The 26,976-nt window shown below is 37.4% G+C and overlaps 1 pseudogene; it reads right to left on the bottom strand.

The window, feature by feature from the left end:
* Positions 1–54: 54 nt before the first annotated feature.
* LOC126629024 (uncharacterized) lies at positions 55–6,141 on the bottom strand (annotated as a pseudogene).
* Between the last annotated feature and the right edge of the window lie 20,835 nt (positions 6,142–26,976).

Below are 26,976 nucleotides of genomic sequence, written 5' to 3'. Positions count from 1 at the left end.
ACACACAAAAACAACTTTAAAACGACTCTTTTTGGGTTTTTTTCAAAACTTTTTCTATTTTTTCTTGAACTTTCGGATTTTCTGGTAAAGCCACATCAAAACACATGAAAACATTCTAAAAACACTTTAAAACAATGAAAAACAACCTTTGAAATGTTAGGTGGTAAAATCCTACGAATTTTGACATAAAAACACTTTGTTTACCCCCCCACACTTAAACCAAACATTGTCCTCAATGTTTCAAACATAGACTCACACAAAAACAAGCAAATAACACAACTAGCAAACATGACAAATATGGCAAAGTAAAAGCAATAAAGAGTAGGGTTTAGAAACGCAAATCTGATTATGATGCTGGAGCTTTCTAGGTCCTCTTTATTTGCATGGGTTGCCTCCCAAGAAGCGCTTGCTTTAACATCTTCCAGCCGGACGATGCTTCCAATCAAGCTTGAATAGGGCCCACGGGTAGGAGGTTGACTTCCTCCACGGTCTCCTCCTCAAAAGGTGTGACATATGGCTTCAAACGATGTCCATTGACTTTGAACTCTTGTTGCGTCTTCAGACTTTGAATTTGAACTGCACCATGCGAAAAAACATTAGTAACAATAAAAGGTCCAATCCACTTAGAACGCAACTTACCTGGAAATAACCGAAGGCGAGAATTGAAAAGTAGCACTTTCTGCCCGATAGAGAACGTCTTGCTCCGAATCATCCGGTCGTGGAATGCCTTCGTTTTCTCCTTGTAAATACGAGAGTTCTCGTAAGCTTCATTCCTAACTTCCTCAAGCTCGTTCAATTGAAGTTTCCTATGAAGACCTGCGGCATCAATGTCCATATTAAAGGTTTTGATGGCCCAATGTGCTTTATGCTCCAATTCAACCGGAAGATGGCATGGTTTCCCATAAATGAGCCGAAATGGGGACATTCCAATTGGTGTTTTGTAGGCCGTACGATACGCCCATAATGCATCATTTAAGCGCAAGCTCCAATCTTTCCGGTTTGGCCCTACAGTCTTCTCCAAAATCTACTTGATTTCTCTATTTGACACCTCCGCTTGTCCACTTGTTTGAGGATGATAAGGTGTTGCCACCTTATGCGTGACACCATATTTCTTGAGTAGCGCTTCAATTGTGCGATTGCAGAAATGGGAACCCCCATCACTTATAAGTACCCGCGGCATTCCAAACCTTGCAAAAATGTTAGTCTTAACAAAATCTGCAACCACTTTAGAATCATTAGTACGGGTGGCTCTTGCTTCCACCCATTTCGAAACATAATCAACCGCAAGTAGAATATAAACAAAACCATGAGAGGAAGGAAAAGGACCCATGAAATCTATGCCCCACACATCAAAAATTTCAACATTAAAAATGGGACTTTGCGGCATTTGGTCTTTTGGTCCTATACTTCCAGTTCGTTGACAACGATCACATGCAATGCAAAAAGTTCTAGCATCCTTAAACATAGTAGGCTAATAAAAACCACATTCAAGTACTTTACGTGCAGTCCTTTGAGTGCCAAAGTGACCTCCACATGCATAAGTGTGACAAAAGTTTAAAATAGACTGAATTTCAGAATCATGCACACACCTACGAATGATTTGATCGGAGCAATATTTCCATAAATAAGGATCATCCCACACATAATTTCGTGCATCATACTTAAGTTTATCATGTTGGTTTTTATTGAACTCACTTGGAATGACTTTAGATGCTAAATAATTAACTAAATCCGCATACCATGGCATACTAACCTCAATGGACATCAATTGCTCGTCCGGGAATGTCTCTGGGATCGGCACAACCTCTTCTTCATGCACCAAACGGCTCAAGTGATCAGCCATAACGTTCTCACTTCCTTTCTTGTCTCGGATTTCGATGTCGAACTCTTGGAGAAGAAGCATCCATCGAATAAGCCTTGGTTTAGCCTCATTCTTCGTGAGCAAGTACTTCAACGCTGCATGATCAGTGTAAATTATGACTTTAGTACCAAGTAAATAAGAACGAAACTTATCTAAAGCAAAAACAACAGCAAGAAGTTCTTTTTCCGTTGTGGAATAGTTCAATTGAGCATCGTTCAAGGTCCGAGAGGCATAATATATGACGTGTGGCTGTTTGTCCTTCCTTTGTCCCAAAACAGCGCCTAGACCATAATCGGACGCATCGCACATAAGCTCGAAGGGGATGCTCCAATCTGGTGGCCGAATGATGGGGGCCGAAGTGAGCATCTCTTTGAGGTGTTTGAACGCCTTTTCACATTCCTCGTTGAAGTCGAAAGTCACATCCTTTTGGAGAAGTCGGCATAGGGCTGTAGAAATCTTTGAAAAATCCTTGATGAATCGCCTATAAAATCCTGCGTGGCCAAGAAAAGAACGAACCTCTCTTACCGAAGTTGGAGAGGGTAAGTAGCGTACAAGTGATGCGAATAATATAAGCACACAAATTAAACCCTCTTTTGACAATTGTAGCAAAGTATGTAAGTAGGGATCGTTCTAAACCGGGGATTAGGAGGGCTTGCTAAAACCTCTAAACTGACTCAAAAACAAAAAGAAACAAAGTTAAAAATGTAAACAAAAGATTTTAAAACAAGAAAGTAAAAGGGGGATTTGAGTTTGGTGAAGTTGAAAGTAAAAACGAATAAACTAAAAACTTAAATAGATTTTAAACAAATTTGGGTTGAATGGATAATGGAAGGCTAGCTAAGGGGTTCTTCTCCACACATGTCTTGCTTGCATACAAAATGAATTCCAATTACATTTCAATAACTTATTAATTCTCAACGCCCCAAATTAACCATGAATTGCATAAATTAATTCTCAGATTTCCCTAGATTCATTGAATTGAATGGAATACGCATTACAACCAAATTATTCTTATCAAGGACCCTAACTATGGAATACGCATGATAGAGACACATATCAAAGATCATTAAGTTCAATGGAAATCATAAGCATTGACGAGGCATTCATAACTATGGAATACGCATGTTACTCTTGCCAAGGATTTACTTAACACAATCATGACTAGCGACTTTTACTACTTATGAATATAAGTTCATAACGATTAGGTGAAATTCCCTTATACTCTAGCATCATATTTATGCATGCAAACTAAGTATGCATCCCTAATCAACATACATAAACATGTTATCAATCAAATAGATAAGTAAATCGAATTCATAATTTATGAAACGCAATTAAAAGTAATCAAATCATATTGCAAGCATTAACATGGTTTCGAATCCCCCCTAGCCAAGGGGAGTTTAGTTCCTCATTATTACAAAACAAAGATAAAACATTGAAAAACAAAGGGAATAAAGCACCTAAACGTTCCAACGATCCATGTTGGATAGCAAGCGCGTCCAAGGACTTTTCTCCTTCTCCTTGCCGCAACAACAAGGTTGGAATGATGTTGAAGGGTTGGTTATTTGGAGGAATGGATGGGAAGGGGTTTAGATATGTAGGAGAGGCAAGGAAAGGCTTGGAGAATGGTTAATTTCTGGATGAATTGAATGAGGTTGCTGCATGGTATTTATAGGGAGAGGATGGACTTGTTTAAGCATAAATTTCTGGTGGAATGGGTAGGTAAACTCACGGCAATGGTGGAGAATTGTTGTTGGGGTAGGTTTTGAGTCATCCACTCACATGTCATGGTGAGCTAAGCATTGCATCATCCACTCAAATTTCTAGTTGCTTTGAAGTAAAAGCCACGGCATTGAGGTTTTTGAGTGAAGTTTTGGCCAATCCTTCTAGAAACCTATCCCTTCTTGCACTTTGTATTTGTTTCACCACATTTTTAGCATGTTCCTAGCCTCATTTGACTTCAAATTCGTCCATCCTCATGTCTCCATGTTTGCACCATCCAATCTTGGCCCAAAAATGCTCCAAAATGCTTGAAAATGCATTTCTTGCATCCTTGGCCCATAGAACCTACAAACACACAAAAATGGCTTAAACTACTAACATAACTAAGAACTAAGAACATAAATGCACGAAAACAAACATACTAAGTCGCATAAATATGCTCCTATCAACAAGATCTATTTTCGATTTATCAACTTCAATTCCCCTTTCAGAAACGATATGCCCTAAAACGATGCCTTGTTTTACCATAAAGTGACACTTTTCCCAATTTAAAACAAGGTTCGTTTTAACGCATCGTTTTAAGATTAATGTGAGATTTTCCAAGCACCCATCAAACGAATCGCCAAAGACACTAAAATCATCCATGAATACTTCAATAATGTTCTCAATAAAATCGGAAAAGATACTTACCATACATCGTTGGAACGTGGCCGGTGCATTGCATAATCCGAATGGCATGCGCCGGTAAGCAAAAGTACCAAATGGGCACTTTGATTGTATCCCGAATAACCGTCAAGAAAACAATAAAAAGAATGACCGGCTAACCTTTCTAACATTTGATCGATGAATGGTAGTGGAAAGTGGTCCTTCCTTGTGGTGTTGTTGAGCTTCCTATAGTTAATGGATACTCTCCAACCTGTTTGAATACGGGTTGGCACAAGCTCATCCTCGGCATTCTTCATCACAGTGACTCCGGACTTCTTTGGGACAACTTGAACCGGTGAGACCCAACGGCTATCCGAAATTGGATAAATTACTTCACAATCGAGAAGCTTTATAATCTCCTTTTTCACGACTTCCATCATCGGAGGGTTGAGCCGGCGTTGAGCCTCTCGAGTTGGTTTAGCCCCCTCCTCTAGAAATATGCGATGCATGCATGTTGTAGGGCTAATTCCCTTAATATCGGCCAATGTCCATCCAATGGCTGTTTTGTGCTCTTTCAACACTCGAATCAACTTTTCTTCCTCTAATGCCGTGAGTGATGAAGAGACAATGACGGGCAACGTCTCTTTCTCTCCCAAGAATGCATACTTTAAATGATCCGGCAATGGTTTAAGCTCAAGAACGGGGGCCTGAATCACAGAAGGTAACAACGTATTAGTGGAAACGGGAATTGGAATTGGGTTAGAAGGCTTACCATGATGTTGTGGTAATGATTCCAAGGTAGCCACAAGCTCGGCATGGTCCTCCTTAGGTACGGCCAGATTGGGTTTTGTGCCAAGTCCTTGTGCAATTGTCGTTTCGAGTGGATCGTCTTCCAACATGTCAAGATAATCCTGCGCCAATTCATCCAATATATCAATAGAAAAACAAGAATGATCATCTTTAGGAAATTTCATAGCTTCAGAAATGTTAAAGTTAATAATCTCCCCATCAAATTCCATTGTCAATGTCCCTTTGAACACATCGATCTTGGTGCGTGCTGTTTTCATGAAGGGCCTCCCAAGTAGAATTGGCAATGGGGTGACATTTGGTGAGTCCTCCATCTCTAAGACATAGAAATCCGCTGGAAATATCAAGTTATCTACCTGCACCAACACATCTTCCAAAACTCCTTTTAGATATGCATTAGAACGATCGGCTAATTGAATTATAACACCACCGTTTTTAAGTTCTCCTAAGTTCATGGATGCATATATTGAGTATGGCATGACGTTAATTGAAGCTCCTAGATCTAACATAGCATGTTCAAATTTAGTATTGCCTATAACACATGGAATTGTAAAGCTACCTGGATCTTTGCATTTAGGAGATAGTTTTCTTTGCAGAACAGCGGACACATTCTCACTTACCTGGACCACCTCTTTGTTTGAAATTCTCCTTCTTGTTGTGCATAATTCCTTCAAAAACTTGGCGTACCTTGGTACTTGCTTAATGGCGTCAAGAAGAGGTATATTGACTTGCACTTTCCGAAACGTCTCCAAAATGTCTTTCTCGTTCTCCTCCTTCTTGGATTGCTTCAACCTGCCAGGAAAAGGCACGTTTAGTGGAATAGAACTAGGAGAAGTTGGAATTGAACTTACCTTGGCCGAATTATATGGGTTGGAAGTGCAAGATGGCTGCGGCAAAGGTGGTTCCCTCCTTGCCGTGGGTTTTTCTTGTGTGCTTTCCTCAAACTGCAACTTTTCATCCTCTTCATGACTTGCTTTGGATGCTTGGGGTTCAGTTCCAACTTGTTTGCCACTCTTCAATGTAATTGCTTTGGCGGTTTCGAATCCCCCTTTTGGATTTGCAACGGTTGAACTAGGGAGTCTTCCTTGGTCTCGAAACTGTCCCATAAACTCAGCAATTTGCCCCACTTGCTTCTCCAACTCGTCCACCTTCTTGTCCCTAGTCTGCATGCCCTGCGCCATAGAAGTTAGTAAATTAAAAATTTGATCATTATCAATAGAAGAACCTGATTTTTTGGGCGGGTTGTGCTTGGGTTTGATTTGGTGCAAACGACTTTTGATAGAAACCCGGGGGTTGTTGCCTAAACGTGCTTTGTTGTTGGCCTTGTTGGGGTTCTCGCCATTTGAAATTTGGATGATCACGCCAACTGGGATTGTAGGTGTTAGAAAAGGGATCATTCCTTTGTTGATATTGGTTGCCAAATCCCACGGCATTGAGGGTCTCCCACCCTCCATTCTCGATTAATTGTGGGCATTTGTCCGTAGGGTGTCCTTGCATGGAGCATACGCCACAAGCTGCCACGGTTTGCACTTTTGGACCTTCCACCACCTGAGAAAGCAAAGTAGTAAGATTAGCCATTTGATTTTGAAGTTCAGTTATGGCACTTACCTCATTCACTTGGTGTTGCTGTGGGTTGCTCCTTTGTCCAACACCTTCGTATTGTTGAGCGTTTAATGCTCGATTGGCAATCAATGTCTTTGCTACCGTAGGGGTCTTGTCCACCAAAGCTCCTCCCGCCGAAGCATCTAGCATTTGTTGTTCGATTGGTAGAAGTCCCTCGTAGAAGTATTGTAGCAGAAGCTCCTCCTTCATTTGATGCTGTGGACAAGAAGCAACAAGAGATTTAAAACGTTCATAATATGTAGGAAAAGACTCACCTTCTTCTTGTTGAATTCCACTTATCCTTTTTCGTAGGAGGATGACTCGAGAAGTTGGGAAAAACTTCTCCAAGAAAGCTCGCTTCATGCTTTCCCAAGATGTGACCGTTCCGGGAGCTAATTCATACAACCAATCTTTCGCCTTTTCCATGAGAGAAAAGGGAAAGGCCTTCATCTTCAATATATTCTCGTCGACATTGATTGGAGTCATGCTTGAACACACCACCTCGAACTCTTTCAAGTGCTTGTAAGGATCCTCCATGGACAACCCATGGTACTTCGGAATATGGTGGAGCAAACTTGACTTTAACTCGAATTCTTCGGTCTTTCCTTGGGCAGCCGCCGGATATTGAATACATAGAGGTGCGGCATTGTCTAATCCCGAGGCCGAGAGCTCCTTGATTGTACGATTGTCTTGTGCCATGACTGTCTCAACTTCACCCACTTGTGCCGTGGGTTCCTCTTGCTCAATCTCAACTTCAGCTTCCAGATTTGAACTTGATTCACTAGGCTCTTGATTCTTCCTCTTTCGTCTCAACTCTCGTTCAAAATCGTCGTCAAAGTTCAAGATGTGTTCACGAACCGGATTAGAGCTCCGAGTCATAAACTAGTACCTAAAAACAAGAAACAGAAACAAAATAAGAATCTGGACACAAATAGAACAAATTGAAATAAAACAAACCAAGGGATTAGCAACTTTGCTAATCCCCGGCAACGGCGCCAAAATTTGATGTGAAAATTATGTTGACACACAAATTAAACCCTATTGATGACAATTGTAGTAATGATGCAAGTAGGGATCGTTCTAGACCGGGGATTAACTAGGGGTGCTAATCGACACAAATAAGACTCAAAACTAACTTAAAACACTAAAAACAGCAAGAAACAATCAAAAAGACTCAATTCTAGACCTAACAAGTGATTTGGACGAAAATAGAACTTCAAAGACTCAAAAGACTTAAAAGAAACACGTTTTGACTCTAAAAACAAGATTTAAAAGCAAGGGGATTGGTTTGGACGAAATTAACTTTTAAAACATAAACTTTGTAAACAAACTTTAATGAAAACGATTTTGATGAAATAGAATGGGGGAAAGGCTAGTTAGAGGGTTCCTTCTCCACACATGAAACATATGCATACGACTCAATTTCCAATTACTCTTTCAACAAACCATGAATGACAATGCCCCAAATTAACTAGATTGACCAATTAACTCTCAGATTTCCCTAGATTCATTGAATTGAATGGGATACGCATTACAACCAATTATTCTTATCAAGGACCCTAACTATGGAATACGCATGATAGAGACACATATCAAAGTGAAGGAATATTTTGTGAAAACATGTTCATTTAAGCAACATCTATAAGCATGCAATTAACAATTAAAGGCGGAACCATGCTTGCATGCACTTAAAAACAAAACATTAACCATGAAATTCAAAGCCTAGTAGATTGGTGAACCAAAACTCAACTCAAAACAAAGTGAGTTGAAATTGTACCTTTGTAGATTCCTCTTTGCATAAGCAAAGGCTAATCACCCAAAGAGAGGGCCTTCATTCCTTGCATCTAAAATCTATGGATTTGGATGAAAGAATAGGTTTCTCCAAGTTCCCAAAATTGAGAACCTCTAAGTCTCTTCACCAAGGAGAGATTGGAGAAGAAATGAGTGACCTTGGAGTAGTGGGATTGCAAGATGCACCCCCAAGGTGGCCGGCCTCTTTAGAGAGAAATGGAGAGACAAGTTCTCACCAATTTTCTCCAAAACAAACCCTAATGAATTTTGGCTATAAAGTCATATTTATACCTTTATTCATTTGAGTAGCAAACTTGTAAATAAGTCCAAGTTCACTACCCTAAACATTATGGCCGGCCATTAGGATATTTTGGACTAATTGGGCCTTTGTGAATCATTATTCATTAAGTTGTCATACAACTTAAGTTAATGGGCTTGATGTTCGAAGCCCATTGGGCCTTAAGGTCCAAAACAATCCCGAGGTCTTTAACGAACTTATTCGTTTGATTAATTAACATATTAATTAATCCTTGCCATAAATAAATGATTAAACCATTTAATCATTCTTACTCATCTCCATTGTTTCTTCAATCTCCTCTTTACACGGTGTGCGATCCATTAGGTTCCTTTTAGCGAGGCAGTGGGCGATTAAAACCATTTTACATCGATTGTGAATTGAAACTTACTTTCAATTCTCCCTTTAGTGATTAAACACCTTTAGGGCTTCCACAAACCATGAGTGACACCTTGCAGCATATCATGGTTACCCAAGCTAATCAGAAGAGGTAGAGAAAACCTATTCAGTTTGGGATTACAAATGCAATACGGTCTTTCTCTAATACAATACTCTTGACCACATTGTTTGGTTTGATAGTTTATTTATTCATGTCTACTATCCAATGTGATTCGTGTGCATATATGATTACCTTGAATGTGATTTGGAACGTTTTCCTAAATCTCATTCAAACTTTGGCCAAAGATTCTTAATCATATCATAGAGTATTCTCTCTCAAACAGTTTGAAGGTTAGAGATCCCTTGTTGCGCATTCACTTGCCTCCATGACTCAGTGGCTTAACCCCAACGATGCCGTGGACACTCCAATGGAATGACGTTTGACATAATCAAAGATCAAGGACTTAACCACAAGACAACTGTGATGCCTCAGGTCAAAGGACTACTTTGCATTATCCCAACCATGAGTTCTCATGTGACATGAGTATGAGAACTCTTCGTTGATCGCGTTCAGTGAACTCATTCTCTACTGAGCACCTACGTACTTGTCTTGATGTCACACACATCAATGACTCGAGACTAGTCACTCTCCCTGAGAGAAGACATAGCACGTACCGATCTTGACGGACTGTCAATGCCCAATTGGCAATCCTATGATCAGGAACATTTAGGATGTGTCTACGAAAGAATGGTCTCATGAATCTAAATTCATTAGATTGCATTCTCCCAATCACATATTCCTTGGACATTATCGTTTAAGCATATAACATTTATATGAGACGGCTCAAACAATAATCTTTGCCCTTTATATTAAACTAGATTAGTGTAACATGTGAAATGTCCGTAAAGTATCATCACATGATTGGTTTTAGGGCACATTTCCAACAATCTCCCACTTGCACTAGAGCCAATCAGCTTAGTCATCAGTGATGATACCTCTTCTGTAGTCATTTCATAAATGGCTGAATAGTAGGCCTAGGCAATGGATATCTATATGTTATCCATAGAAGCAACCTTGAGAATAACGACGTCACCATTATTCAGTCTCTCATATGAGTTCGGACCTTGATGAGACCTTGATTCCCTGGCTTGAGCTATCGCCCCGTTAGTGTCATACACTTTCTGGTTGGAACCGAATAGAGAGTTCATAAATGAACTTTCCCACCCAAACAACATTGTTGTAAACTTCTTTATGGCAATATATTTTGCAATCATAATGGAACACACTAAAGTCATTACTTTAATGTTTCCATCCAAATATCTCTTTAGTCATAATAAAGAGATATCCGTTTATCTCTTCATTCATAATGAAGAAACATACAATGATGGATTAGATTCATAATCTAATACATTTACGCTTCCTTTACGTTACTCTAATTCTTCCTCATTCTTTGAGGAATCTATCCTTTAGTATTTCTTAAATACTTAAAGACTCACTTGACAGTTGCCATGGTTCTGATCCTGGGCTTGCATTGATATCGTCTTGTACCTTTCTAGGTACAACTCATATCAATGTTTTTCATACAATATGAAATACATAAATCACCTTTCTGCGTATGCATAAAAGATTCTATTTACGCATTATTTCTTTGGGAGTCAAAGGGTACGTTCCCTTTGAGAAGAGCAACTTCTTAGTCCCACTAGAGTTGCTCTTCTAATTGAAGTTTATCATCATATGAGAAACTTCCTAGCATGTTTTGTCTATTATTAGGGATTGATATAATCAAATTATATCTTGAAATCCATCAATATAGATTTCCATCCCATGTATATAGACTATGTCTCCCATATACATTCTATCGTTATAGAATGCTTAAAGTCATAACTTTAACGAAGAAATATTCTTTTCATTTCCAAAATTAATATATCATATATATATTCATACATATCACATATATATTTATATATATATATACAAATTTAGGAATATGATTAACTCCCACTAATCTTTTGTAAACCTAGTAAACAAAAGATTCATTTACATCTTTATGAGAAAGCAAACGATTTGACCTTTCTCTCATAAGACGCTTATAGCTCCCACTAGCTTGCTAAGATCCATGATGGATGGATCTCTACAACTTCCATGTCTTGTGATTCATAGTTTTAGACATATATTATCAAGACTATCTTAATAATGGTTTTGGAAACCTATATTATGTCCAAACATTGAATCACCATTTAATTGTAGATAGCAATCTTCGAATTAATTGAAACTAAGACTACGTCAAAAATGGTTCCTTCAAAGTCAACCATTCTCTTTGATTGTAGTCACCTTAAGCTACCAATTAGCTTATGAAGGTTTCATTATTTCGGGTCAAATGGTACTTTACCATTCCCATGAGTATATATCGTATATGCACTCAATGTAGTCATAAGGATTTTCATTCTTATTTCTTTCGAATTAAGAGGTGCAACTTTATGACATAGTCATAAAGTTCAAACCATTCAACTGAGACGGTTTATAAATCCTTCTCGACTACCTTGGAGCTTTTGGTATAGGAACTAGGTTGTTATATTTGTTGATTATTATCTTGTCTCTCAAAGAACCATTCTTTGAGTTCTATCCCTCGTTCATTTGCTCTTAGGCAAATCACATTGTAGGATTACAATGAACTACCCAACAAAACAACATTTGTTAGTTGGTTTATAGAAGCGATATCCAAAAGTTAATTTAAGGATATCCCACAAGATTGTTATCAAACAAATATTGCTTATTAGCACACAACCCCAAATCTTAACATGCTTGAGATTTGTCTTTCTTTCCAACTACATCTTATGGAGTTATGAAAATTTTGGAAGATCTTCTAATTTACAATCATATTGTTTTAGAAGTATATATATCCTATATATGGGTAATAGATAACAACTAACGAACTAAATCTTATTCGAGTTCGTTCTTCTCCTAATGGAGAAATACATTATCTTATGATGCTACTTTCCTTGAATGTCTTTCAAGGAAACTCATCTAAAGTGTTACTTTTCCTTGGATCAAATCTAAGGAGGTAAATACTTTAGACGTCTTACTCATTAACTTACATTTCTTGAATTCTTTGAAACCTTTTGCAAAGTATTCGGACTTGTGTTTATTCAAAATAAACTATAGTCCAACCGAGAGTGATCTTCGGTGAATGTCATCCAACATGAGTAGTATTATGTTATGGTCAAGTGCCACTAAAATCTAAGTGAATTAACCTCAACAACTTTGTGATTCTTTGTTCTTTCCAAAAGAATAAAGATTCAAACATTTCGCCTCTATACAATTTTAACAAGAAGGCATTGGATCCGGATCTAACGATCCTAAGTATCCATCTATGACTAACTCGTAATTTATGTTTTTAGAGGTATCACAACTTTAGTTGGGATTAGTCGCTACCTTGCAACCTTTTGGGTTTTAAGCATCGTTTTATTCTAAACAGTTAACACCACCATATTATCTCTACTATAGAGACAATCAATTAGATTACCATAATCCAATCATTGATTAATAAAGAACATTGTTTTGTCAAACAAAACATTTATCCATTTCACATAGTGACGGAATTTAGTTCCTTAAAATTGGAATATAAAGACAATCTATGTTTTTCCAATTTCTTTGGTAGTTCATATGAGAAAGTAAGTACCATCTGCTTTCGTAGAGATCTACATTTGATTCACGTTTCGAATGTGAAGTACTTTCTCTTCTCTCATTAATCTTCTACTTCTTATTAGCCACACTTTTACAACGATTGTAAAACATAGTTACTAATACGGAATCAAGCATTCAAGTAGAAGAACCAACTGTTTTGAACTATTCAAGAACAATTTACAACGCCTTCGAAAGGTGTGTTCTTGACACTTGCAAGACATTTCTTGCAAATACCCCTTCCAATGTCCATCCTTTCATAAAGAAAGTTTGTTCCCTTGGAGTTATTTCGATTTCTTCATTTGACTTCTCCTTTGACTACAATAGTCATGGTCCCTAAACTCCCACTATCTCTCTTGAAACTTATTTCAATTGTGTTATACACATCAAACATTTTGGAGAGCATGTGTTTATTGTACACTACATAGTTTACAATAAACTTAGTGAACAATTAGGATAGGGACACAAAGGTGAAGTCCTTGCCTAGTTCCCGTCTCTAGAAGTGTTTTAACACTTCAACACTCAATGATTCAAAATCATCATAAGTCCATGTTGATGGACTATTTTTGTCAACCAACCATTATGTTCTAAACATAATTACAAACTTTCAAGAGTTGCTCAAAGTAACTCTCATTTCTTCATACAACAATTTGTAAGTGAAGAATCATGGCACATTAAGTGTCCATGCCTTTGTGCTTTCTTCTTAAGTTCTTTGTTCATTTAACAAAGAAACAAGCACTAAGTGTTTGCATTGACTAAGGGTTGTTCAAAACAACTCATTATTTCTTCATACAACGATTTGTAAGTGAAGAACTAATAACACTAAAAGTGTCCTTTTCTTTATGCTATTCTTCGTAAGTTCCTTTGTTCATATAACGAAGGAATAAACATTGGTTGTTTGTGTTGTCCTCTTCATGATAGACTTTTCTAACATGTTCTTCCAATCATACATTATCATTAGGAAGATTGTGAGGATGAGACTACTTAGATACATATGCAATCCTTTTAAGACATTCTTTGGGATTGTGGTACCAAGTCCGGAAACTAAAACATTCGGTTTTTATTTGTCAAGTGTTGGATAGCGTTTGCAAATATATTGGTAAATAAATACATAACGAATATAAATTGATTGATTTTAAGCCATTTGATTCGGGTCTTTAAATCAAATAGCACCACCCACTATTTTTGGCAAATTCCATATCCCTCATTGGAATTCGAGAGTTTTGGAGGAAACTCTTAGTAGGGTATGGGAGGCTCACTATTACCAAGCCCACCTCAGAATTATATCATGTTGGCTAGCGTTAATAATAATGAGAGAGTACACTTACTCATTTGCAACAACCTCTTGCAAGTACCCATCTTATTTGGCCTCTAGAAAATGATGCCTCAGAATTATATCATGTTGGCGTCATTGTACTTAGTTAAGTCATTCCCACCATGCCTAGTTCGTGTAGGGGTTCAAGCATAGCCTCAGAATTATATCATGTTGGCTAAACTCGTTGCCTACCTCACTTCATCATGTATGTATATAGAACTCCTCCTGAGTATAAGCACGCACTTTGTACTCCCCCATTATAGGGTGAAGCCGGTGTACGAGTCACAAACGATCGGAGCCTACCACGGTGGAAGGCCACGAAAGAGTGTTCAAAGCACTCTCACGCTTATCAACTTAATAATGGTTTGGTTGAGGGTTTTAGGTCTCATCACATATAAACATACATTTTAATCTCTATTAAAACAATTTTGGTCCTATTACAACTATTGGTCCATATGATTGTTTTAGTTGTATATAATACTCCCACTATGCTTATAAAACGGTTTTTAAAGCAAGAGTATATGATACTACTAACATAAGGTTTGCATTCATTTAATGGACTATATAGTTGCCTTAGGGCCTTAGGATGACTATGAACCTTTGTTTAGATTCAACACGAGCCTTGTGTTGAATCTCGGTCTAGGGATGGTGATTGATTTTAGTTACGCGTTTAATCACATTAAGGCGTGTTGTATTAGGGGCGTTGGACCCAACTACTTCATTTTCATGCATATCAAATAAAGCAAGAAAGAAGTACTTCAAAGTAAAGGTGAACTTATGCTCATTACAACATTTGCATAAAACAAATTACTTTAAAGTAAAGAAGAGCTTAAGCCCTTTTACAACATTTGATCAAATCAAATTACAACCAAAATTAATCTACACATTCCCATGGTTCAAACAAATTTGAAACGGCCTATCACATAGCTCAATTATATTAGGCTTAGGTTCATAATCACCCTTTAATTAATTAACACTTTAACTAATTAAAATGAATGCAACATTTTCATTTGGTTTTTGTATCCATAAAATTGATTTAAATGGAGCTAAACAAAATGAAAATCCAATTCTCATTTAAAGAGACAAAACAATTTTGTTCTCTACTTAATTTGGGCCATCTTGCAATAACCACAACATTTGGGCTATAAAGCAATTAACCTCAACTTTTGGGCTATATTGCAAAACTTTTGGGATCACTTTGTAAAGACACAAAAGTCCACTACTTCATGTAATTACACTAGAACCCAAAATTTAAGCAATGCAAAAACTTCATTAAAGGAGCAAAACAATTTGTCCTTTAGCGTTTTTGGACCTTAACGTAAAAACGTAAACTTTTGGGCCAAAGTGCAAATACACAAAAGTATCAAAACTTTACGTAATTGCATAAAAGACCCAAAAAACACTCCCTTTGAGGGAGGGCCGGTTTTAGAGAGGAGTCCATAAAAATTTTTTAAAAAATTTCAACTAAGTCATAAAGCCATGCAAGTGGAAATAGTTTGGTGTGAACAAAGCCTTGCAAGTGGTGTGTGTGTAAGAGAAGTACTTCTTACACACCCATCACCATTTCTATCACCTTTCAAAATTTCAATAAATGTTTTTGATAGATAAGTCACACCCACCAACACAAAAGAAAGACTTTATGAAATTAATCAAAACTTTGAATCAAAACACAAACCTTATCAAAACACAAACCTTTTTGTTCTTGGCAAAAATGTCAAGAACAATGAAGAACATTCATGAAAAACCCAAAATTTTTCCATGAACATTTTTCACCCAAAAACATTCCAAAACCATTTAAACTTTAGGGAAATAACATATAACCAAACTAGGGTACATAGGGGTTCCAAAAGTCACTTGAAAACACTTTTAACAAGTCAAACAAGAACCCAAAAAATCACCCTTTGTATTTGGCCGAAAATTCCCAAAAGCATGGCATCAAATTTTAGCTCCAATATTCATGCTTATATGAACTACATCTACAACATTTGAGATGGCAAATTTTCTAGCAAAATTTACATTCAAAAACAAGAATAAAGCTGGTAACATATTACAACTTTTAAATCACAAACTATGAACTACAAAACCCAAAAGGATTCACCAACTACTAGACCTAGGCTCTGATACCACTTGAAGGAATATTTTGTGAAAACATGTTCATTTAAGCAACATCTATAAGCATGCAATTAACAATTAAAGGCGGAACCATGCTTGCATGCACTTAAAAACAAAACATTAACCATGAAATTCAAAGCCTAGTAGATTGGTGAACCAAAACTCAACTCAAAACAAAGTGAGTTGAAATTGTACCTTTGTAGATTCCTCTTTGCATAAGCAAAGGCTAATCACCCAACGAGAGGGCCTTCATTCCTTGCATCTAAAATCTATGGATTTGGATGGAAGAATAGGTTTCTCCAAGTTCCCAAAATTGAGAACCTCTAAGTTTCTTCACCAAGGAGAGATTGGAGAAGAAATGAGTGACCTTGGAGTAGTGGGATTGCAAGATGCACCCCCAAGGTGGCCGGCCTCTTTAGAGAGAAATGGACAGACAAGTTCTCACCAATTTTCTCCAAAACAAACCCTAATGAATTTTGGCTATAAAGTCATATTTATACCTTTATTCATTTGAGTGGTAAACTTGTAAATAAGTCCAAGTTCACTACCCTAAACATTATGGCCGGCCTTGGGGTATTTTTGGGTTGTTTGGGCCTTTGTGAATCATTATTCATTAAGTTGTCATACAACTTAAGTTAATGGGCTTGACGTTCGAAGCCCATTGGGCCTTAAGGTCCAAAACTATCCCGAGGTCTTTAACGAACTTATTCGTTTGATTAATTAACATATTAATTAATCCTTGCCATAAATAAATGATTAAACCATTTAATCATTCTTACTCATCTCCATTGTTTCTTCAATCTCCTCCTTACACGGTGTGCGATCCATTAGGTTCCTTTTAGCGAGGCAGTGGGCGATTAAAACCATTTTACATCGATTGTGAATTGAAACTTACTTTCAATTCTCCCTTTAGTGATTAAACACCTTTAGGGCTTCCACAAACCATGAGTGACACCTTGCAGCATATCATGGTTACCCAAGCTAATCAGAAGAGGTAGAGAAAACCTATTCAGTTTGGGATTACAAATGCAATACGGTCTTTCTCTAATACAATACTCTTGACCACATTGTTTAGTTTGATAGTTTATTTATTCATGTCTACTATACAATGTGATTCGTGTGCTTATATGATTACCTTGAATGTGATTTGGAACGTTTTCCTAAATCTCATTCATACTTTGGCCAAAGATTCTTAATCATATCATAGAGTATTCTCCCTCAAACAGTTTGAAGGTTAGAGATCCCTTGTTGCGCATTCACTTACCTCCATGACTAAGTGGCTTAACCCCAACGATGTCGTGGACACTCCAATGGAATGACGTTTGACATAATCAAAGATCAATGACTTAACCACAAGACAACTGAGATGCCTCAGGTCAAGGGACTACTTTGCATTATCCCAACCATGAGTTCTCATGTGACATGAGTATGAGAACTCTTCGTTGATCGCGTTCAGTGAACTCATTCTCTACTGAGTATGAGAACTCTTCTAGAAAGGTTCTTAGGTGTCATCTTGGTAGGATAAGATAAGGTCTTCTAGAAATCCCATTTTAAGCATCCTAATCTAATTAGAAACCCTCCTAAGTGGCTGGAATGTGGATAGTTTAGGGTAAGGATAAGATATGATAGGATAAGATAAGCTAAGATAAGGTTATGGATGAGGTTTTGGATAAGATTCCTTATCTTGAGCTGATTCTTTGGCTTTAATTCTTCTTCTTCATGTAGGAAACCTTGCTTGAGTAGGAAACTTCATACATCTAGGAATCCATCTTCAATTAGGACTCCTACCTTGATTAGGAATCCCAATTCATTTAGGAATCCTTCATTCAAGCCATTTCCTTCTTCAACTAGGAGACTTTGTATCTTCAATTCTTCAACTTTGAAATGTCTTCCTAGCTTCACCAATTCCTCAAATTCGTCCATCCCTTGTGCTTCATGTGCATGAACTCCATTTTAGCCCAATTTTGCTCCAAAACGCTCCAAATTGCATCCTTTTGCTTACTTTGTCTCTAACACCTGAAACACACATAAAAATAGCTTAAAAAACTAACTTAACTAAGAAAACACAACATAAATGCATAAGAACTAACTAACTAAGGCGCATAAATATGCTCCTATCAGGTACACCCAAACAAGTTCCAGATTGTGTTGAATTCCCTGAAGCGAATTGTACACCAAGAAGAAGGATTCAAGAGAAGGAAGTGGCTGGGGAACACCAAGAATTCATCAAAGAGGATGTACTTGGCACAACCAACCCCAAAGAAGTTGCATTTTATGATACAGGACAAGTCACAACCCGCCCACTAAATCTGGCCAAGTCCAACATTCCAGAAACTTTCAAAGAAGTAGTGTTTGTCCTTGAGTTCTTGTCGGAGCAAACAGGTAAGCCACCTACTCAAATTTCAATTTTGTTTTATGCTGATATGTTGTTAATGATTCAGGCACCCACTCTAGAATTTAAACCATTACCGGATCATTTCAAGTATCACCTCCCATTCAAAGATCAAATCCATGCCGTGGGACCTAAGGGAGTTTAAAGGGAGGTATCGTCCGGCTAGAAGACGTTAAAGCAAGCGTTTCTTGGGAAGCAACCCATGCAAATAAGGAAGACCTAGGAAGCTCCGGCATCATAATCAGATTTGCGTTCCTAAACCCTACTCTTTATTGCTTTTACTTTGCCATATTTGCCATGTTTGCTAGTTGTGTTATTTGCTTGTTTTTGTGTGAGTCTATGTTTGAAACATTGAGGACAATGTTTGGTTTAAGTGTGGGGGGGTAAACAAAGTATTTTTGTGTTGGAAATGTGCCCTAAAGCCAATCATGTGATGATACTTTACGGACATTTCACATGTTAAACTAATCTAGTTTTGCATATAAAGGGCAAAGATTATTGTTTGAGCCGTCTCATATAAATGTTATATGCTTAAACGATAAAGTCCAAGGAATATTTGATTGGGAGAATGTAATCTAATGAAGTTAGATTCATGAGACCATTCTTTCGTAGACACATCCTAAACGTTTCTGATCATAGGATTGCCAATTGGGCATTGACAGTTCGTCAAGATCAGTACGTACTATGTCTTCTCTCAGGGAGAGTGATTAGTCTCGAGTCATTGGTGTGTGTGACATCAAGACAAGTACGGTAGGTGCTCAATAGAGAATGAGTTCACTGAACGCGATCAACGAAGAGTTCTCATATTCCATGTCACATGAGAACTCATGGTTGGGATAATGCAAAGTAGTCATTTGACCTGAGGCATCATAGTTGTCTTGTGGTTAAGACTTTGATCTTTGATTATGTCAAAGTCACTCCATCAGGAGGGTGTCCACGGCATCGTTGGGGTCAAGCGACTTAGCTATGGAGACAAGTGAATGCGCAACAAGGGATCTCTAACCTTCAAGCCGCTTGAAGGAGAATACTCTCTGATATGATTTGAATCTCTGGCCAGAGTATGAATGAGATTAGGGAATACGTTCCGAATCACATTCAAGGTAATCATATAATCACAAGACACACATTGGATAGTAGACATGAGAAATAAACTATCAAACCAAACAATGTGGTCAAGAGTATTAGATTAGAGAAAGACCGTATTGCATTTGTAATCCCGAACTGAATAGGTTCTCTAACCTCTTCTGATTAGCTTGGGTAACCATGATATGCTGCTAGGTGTCACTCATGGTTTGTGGAAGCCCTAAATGTGTGTAATCACTAAAGGGAGAATTGAAAATTGTTTCAATTCACAATCGATGTAAAATGGTTTTAATCGCCCACTACCTCGCTAAAAGGAACCTAATGGATCACACACCATAAGAGGTGGAGATTGGAGATTAAACGGAAATGAGTAAGAATGATTAAATGGTTTAATCATTTATTTATGGAAAGGATTAATTAATATGTTAATTAATCAAACGAATAAGTTCGTTAAAGACCTTCGGGATAGTTTTGGACCTTAAGGCCCAATGGGCTTCGAATGTCAAACCCATTAACTTAAATTGTATGACAATTTAATGAATAAAGATTCATTAAGGCCCAAAAGCTCAAAAAACCCAAGGTGGCCGGCCATGAAGGATGAATTAGGGTTTTGGTTGTTTAGGTCACTTAAAGAAGTGACTATATAAATGACTTTATAGCCTAAAATTTATTAAGGGTTTATTTTTGGGGAAAATTGGTGAGAATTGTCTCTCCATTTTCTCTCTAAAGAGGCCAACACCTTGGAGGGTACATCTAGCAATCCTACTACTCCAAGGTCACTCATTTCTTCTACAATCTAACCTTGGTGAAGAGACTTAGAGGTTCTCAATTTTGGGAACTTAGAGAACCTATTCTTCCATCCAAATCCATGGATCTAAGAAGCAAGGAATGAAGGCCCTATCTCTTTGGGTGATTAGCCTTTGCTTATGCAAAGAGGAATCTACAAAGGTATTAATTTCAACTCACTTTGTTTTGAGTTGATTCTTGGTTCACCAATCTACTAGGCTTTGAATTTCATGGGTAATGTTTTGTTTTTGAGTGCATGCAAGCATGATTCCGCCTTTAATTGTTAATTGCATGTTATATGATGTTGCTCAAATGAACATGTTTTCACAAAATAATCCTTCAAGTGGTATCAGAGCCTAGGTCTAGTAGTTGGTGAATCCTTTTGGGTTTTGTAGTTCATAGTATGTGATCTAAAAGTTGTAATTGTTACAAGCTTTATTCTTGCTTCTTTGAATGTAAATTTTGTTGGAAAATTTGCCATCTCAAATGTTGTAGATGTTGTTCATATGAGCATGAATATTGGAGCTAAAATTTGGTGCCATGCTTTTGGGAAAATTCGGCCAAATCCAAAGGGTGGATTTTTGGGTTCTTGTTTGACTTGTTAAAAGTGTTTTAATGTGTTCTTTGGAACCCCTAAGCACCCTAGTTTGGTTAGATGTTATTTCCCTTAAGTAAGAATGGTTTTGGAATGTTTTTGGGTGAAAAAAGTTCATGAAAAAATTTGGGTTTTTCATGGATGTTCTTCATTGTTCTTGATGTTCTTGCCAAGAACAAAAAGGTTTGGTGTTTTGATTCAAAGTTTTGATTTATTTCATAAAGTTTATGTGATATGTTTTTAAATGATTTATCATGCATTTAAAGTGTTAGATATTTGTATAAATGATGATTGAAATAATTGTGATTGAATTATTTCAAAAACTTATCTTACATACACTTGCATGTTTTTGACAAAACTCACAAATCAATACACACACCAACCTTATCCCTCCCCAAAACCGGCCACTCCCTCAAAGGGAGTACTTTTGGGGCTTTTATGCAATTACATAAAGTTTTGATACTTTTGTGTATTTGCACTTTGGCCCAAAAGTTTACGTTTTTACGTTTAGGTCCAAAAACGCTAAAGGACAAATTGTTTTGTTCCTTTAATGAAGTTTTTGCATTATTAAAAGTTTGGGTTCTAGTTGTATTTACATGAAGTAGTGACTTTTGTGTATTGTACAAAGTAACCCCAAAAGTTTTTGTTATTGCAATATGGCCCCAAAGTTGAGGTTAATTGCATGATGGCCCAAATAGGATGAGAACAAAATTGTTTTGTCTCTTTAAATGAGAATTGGATTTTCATTTTGTTTAGCTCCATTTAAATCAATTTTATGGATACAAAAACCAAATGAAAATGTTGCATTCATTTAATTAGTTAAAGTGTTAATTAATTAAAGGGTGATTATGAACCTAAGCCTAATATAATTGAGCTATGTGGAAGGCCGTTTCAAATTTGTTTGAACCATGGGAATGTGTAGATTAGATTTTGGTTGTAATTTGATTTGATCAAATGTTGTAAAAGGGCTTAAGCTCTTCTTTACTTTAAAGTAATTTGTTATATGCAAATGTTGTAATGAGCATAAGCTCACCTTTACTTTGAAGTACTTCTTTCTTGCTTTATTTGATATGCATGAAAATGAAGTAGTTGGGTCCAACGCCCCTAAGACAACACGCCTTAATGTGATTAAACGCGTAACTAAAATCAATCACCATTCCTAGACCGAGATTCAACACAAGGCTCGTGTTGAATCTAAACAAAGGTTCATAATCATCCTAAGGCCCTAAGGCAACTATATAGTCCATCAAATGAATGCAAAGCTTATGTTAGTAGTAACATATACTCTTGCTTTAAAAACCGTTTTAAAAGCATAGTGGGAGTATTATGTACAACTAAAACAATGAGATGGACCAATAGTTGTAATAGGACCAAAATAGTTTTAATAGAGATTAAAATGTATGTTTATATGTGATGAGACCTAAAACCCTCAACCAAACCATTATTAAGTTGATAAGCGTGAGAGTGCTTAGAACACTCTTTCTTGGCCTTCCATCGTGGTGGGCTTCAATCGTTTGTGACTCGTACAATGTATTCGTCCAGTTCTGGGGTTGCAAAGTATGTGCTTACATTCAGGAGAAGCCTATAAACATATGATGAAGTGAAAGGTAGGCAACGAGTGTGGCCAATATGGAGTTCTTCTGAGGCTTCTTGAACCCCTACTTGAACTAGCATGGTGGGAATGACTTAACTAAGTGCAATGGTGCCAATATGGAGTTCTTCTGAGGCATCATTCTCTAGAGGCCAAACGAGATGGGTACTTGCATTAGTTGCAAATGAGTAAGCGTACTCTCTCATTATTATTGTTGCTAGCCAATATGGAGTTCTTCTGAGGTGGGCTTGGTAATAGTGAGCCTCCCATAACCTACTAAGAGTTTCATCCAAAACTCTCGAATTCCAATGAGGGATATGGAATTTGCCAAAAATAGTGGGTGATGTTATTTGATTTAAAGACTCGAATCAAATGGCTTAAAATCAATCAATTTATATTTGTTATGTATTTGTTTACCAATATATTTGCAAACGTTATCCAACACTTGACAAATAAAACCGAATGTTTTAGTTTCCGGACTTAGTACCACAATCCCAAAGAATGTCTTATAAAGATTGCATATGTATCTAAGTAGTCTCATCCTCACAATCTTCCTAATGATAATGTATCATTGGAAGAACATGTTAGAAAAGTCTATCATGAAGAGGACAACACAAACAACCAATGCTTAATCCTTTGTTAAATGAACAAAGGAACTTATGAAGATTAGCATAATGACAAGGACACTTTTAGTGTTATTAGTTCTTCACTTACAAATCGTTGTATGAAGAAATAATAGTTGCTTTGAACAACCCTTAGTGACACACCCCGTCCCGAAGGAGGGCATGCTGGCCGTCACGTGAGAGTGACGTAACCATTTACACAGTTCGGAAGCTTTAAAGATACAATTACTAAGATGAAACACCCGAGGGTGAGTCCTACTTTTGTGAATTGTGTCAGAACACCGTTGGATTCCTCGTGGCCGCCAAAGCTCTGCTAACTTGAACCTGGAGGGGCGCAAAACAAAATTGAGTGGGTCAGTAAAACAAAACTTTTCGAAAACCTTTCATTTAAAACATTTCTAACCCCTCGCTGTAAAACCTGTATACTTTCCCAGAAAATAACGTAATAGCATAATACTTTTCATAAATCTCAAATCATCAATCTTTCATGAAAACCAGAAAGTATGCCATGTTTAAAACCTTTTAAAAACAGAATGAATGATGCATCAATGTAACAGGTGAAATGGTGAATTAACCGAAGACCCTGCAGTTGGTCCTGTACGGTTAATTCTATAGCTCAACATCCAATCCAACCGGAGTCACCTCGGTGACCTGTACGGCACTACACTGCAGATAAGTCGGAACTACCTGAAATAGTCTGTACGACATGAATGGTGTAATGATACGCTCTAGTGCTTCTCATCAATCATCTGTGTACACAATCTAAGGTCACCTATCAGTCGGAACCCTCTCATGGTCTGTACGACTGGCATGTCGGAACCACCTCTAGTGGTCTGTACGACATCCACCTACTTGGATCCAAGGCGAGCGTGCGGTGTGGTGAATAATATAAGCACTAACACCATGATTGCAGGTTATGAGCTATCAACAATATACACATCAACAATGCACATGAATAACATAAAACTCACCTGATACTTACCTGTGCGTCCACAGCACCAATTCACATATATATATGCATCAATTATCAATTCATATATCTCATATCATTCATATTATGCATGCATGGCATTTTGGAAACATACTTTCATTAAAACTCAATTTCTGGGAAAAATATCAATAGTATATAGGTATAAACAGGAATACTGCCCACTCACCTGGAGTTCGCCCTACAACTCCCTAGCACAACCCATCAATGCGTCATGAAGATCGGCGCCTAGAACAATAATCAAATCCAATCTCAGAATCATATCGATAGAATATAACTTATATAAAACATGTCACTACGCAGTTCGATCCGGAAGATCTGCAACTCAGATTTCCAATCCATAACTTCCCGAGGTCCACAATATATCCCTAGAACATCATCCTAAAATTTCTTTACCATCCAACGGTCGGATCTCCGTCAATTATCAAAACCAAGTGACGGTTAACATTCTATATTATGGACTTACAACTCCAATTCTGGAAGATCCGTAAATCAGATTCCCAATCCGTAAGTTCCTATAATCCTCAAATATTACGTATTACAACGCATCAAAGTTTGGTAACGATCCAACGGTCGGATCGTCAAATCACATTTTCACCTAATGCGAAACTATAAAACGTTATTTAAAGCACCTAACCAACAATTCTTAATAACTTTCTCATACGGTGCTCAAATTGGGTATATGAATATACCACAGTGATCTACTCGACGTCACGGACGTCGACATATTTTTAAAATAATTGTTTGATGTGTCACGCGCCCCCACGCGCCAGGACAAGCACGGGCACACGCGCGCCCACGCGCACCTTCTTCCTCGCGAGCTCGCCGGACTGGTTTTTCCGGTGGCCTGTTCTCCTTCGTTTCTTAACCATTTTCTTCGTATTTTATATCAATTTGAAGCCCTAAACATGTAGTTTCACAATATACTACTTTAAAGCTCTAAAAACTACGAAATCTCACCGGAAAAATTCCACAAGAACCGGCCAACTTTGAACGTGGTGATCCCGACGTCCAAAACTTCCAAACGAACGTCCCCGAGCTTCCTTAGGACCTCACTAAGCTCACTACAAGCTTGGATTGTCCTACAAATCAACCAACATAAAGTTCATGAACAGTGCCAAAATCGGTGCTTGAGTTTTCAACGTGAAAACGAAGGATTCCTTACCTGAAAATGGTGTCTTTGAGTTCGTAGAGTCTTCACGAGCACAATGGTGCCCTTGGTACCTTCGATCCGTGAAGTTTCAGGGTTTGGGGGTGTTGGTCCGTACGGTTTGAGAGTGAGGGAGAGTGAGAGACTGAGAGAGTGTCGTGAGGGAGGAGAGAGAGCATACGGGAAAGAGAGAAGGAAAGAGTCATGTACGTGTGTGTGTTGTGTGGTCCAAGAAAATCCACCAAAACTCCAAGTCTTTTAATTCCCTAACCACACAAAAATACATATATCTTTAATCAAATTTCAAACTTTCCAAAACTTTAGGAAAATATGCATAACCCATAATATGTCACACACATACCTTAGCCCCTGCTAAGGATAATCCCGTCATTTCACGTCCTCAAAAATCAAACTCGGGACGGGCTGTGACACTTAGTCAATGCAAACACTAGTGCTTGTTTCTTTGTTAAATGAACAAAGAACTTGAGAAGAAAGCACAAAGGCATGGACACTTTATATGCCATAATTCTTCACTTGCAAATTGTTGTATGAAGAAATGAGAGTTGCCTTGTACAACTCTTGAAGGTTTGTAATTATGTTTAGAACATAATGGTTGGTTGACAAAAATAGTCCATTAACATGGACTTATGATGATTTTGAATCATTGAATGTTGAAGTGATAAAACGCTTAACGAGATGGAAACTAGGCAAGGACTTCACCTTTGTTTCCCTATCCTAATCGTTCACTAAGTTTATTGTAAACTATGTAGTGAAAAATAACCACATGCTCTCCAAAATGTTTGATGTGTATAACACAATTGAAAAAGGTTTCAAGAGAGATAGTGGGAGTTTAGGGACCATGACTAATGTAGTCAAAGGTGAAAGTCAAATAAAGAAGATAAATAACTCCAAGGGAACAAACTTTCTTTATGAAAGGATGGACATTGGAAGGGTATTTGCAAGAAATGTCTTGCAAGTGTCAAGAACACACCTTTCGAAGGTGTTGTAAAATGTTCTTGAAAAGTTCAAAACAGTTGGTTCTTCTACTTGAATGCTTGATTCCGTATTAGTGACTATGTTTTACAATCGTTGTAAAAGTGTGGCTAATAAGAAGTAGAAGATTAATGAGAGAAGAGAAAGTACTTCACATTCGAAACGTGAATCAAATGTAGATCTCTGCGAAAGCAGATGGTACTTACTTCCTCATATGAACTACCAAAGAAATTGGAAAAACATAGATTGTCTTTATATTCCAATTTTAAGGAACTAAATTCCGTCACTATGTGAAATGGATAAATGTTTTGTTTGACAAAACAATGTTCTTTATTAATCAATGATTGGATTATGGTAATCTAATTAATTATCTCTATAGTAGAGATAATATGGTAGTGTTAACTGTTTAGAAGAAAATGATGCTTAAAACCCAAAAGGTTGCAAGGTAGTGACTAATCCCAACTAAAGTTGTGATACCTCTCAAACATAAATTACGAGTTGGTAATAAATGGATGCTTTGGATCGTTAGATCCGGATCCAATACCTTCTTGTTAAAATTGTATAG

The sequence above is a fragment of the Malus sylvestris genome, chromosome 1 (genome assembly GCF_916048215.2).
Source record: "Malus sylvestris chromosome 1, drMalSylv7.2, whole genome shotgun sequence".
In the NCBI taxonomy this organism is placed as follows: Eukaryota; Viridiplantae; Streptophyta; class Magnoliopsida; order Rosales; family Rosaceae; genus Malus; species Malus sylvestris.
Note: the sequence above shows the minus strand (reverse complement) of the source record. Positions and strands in the feature narration are given on the sequence as shown.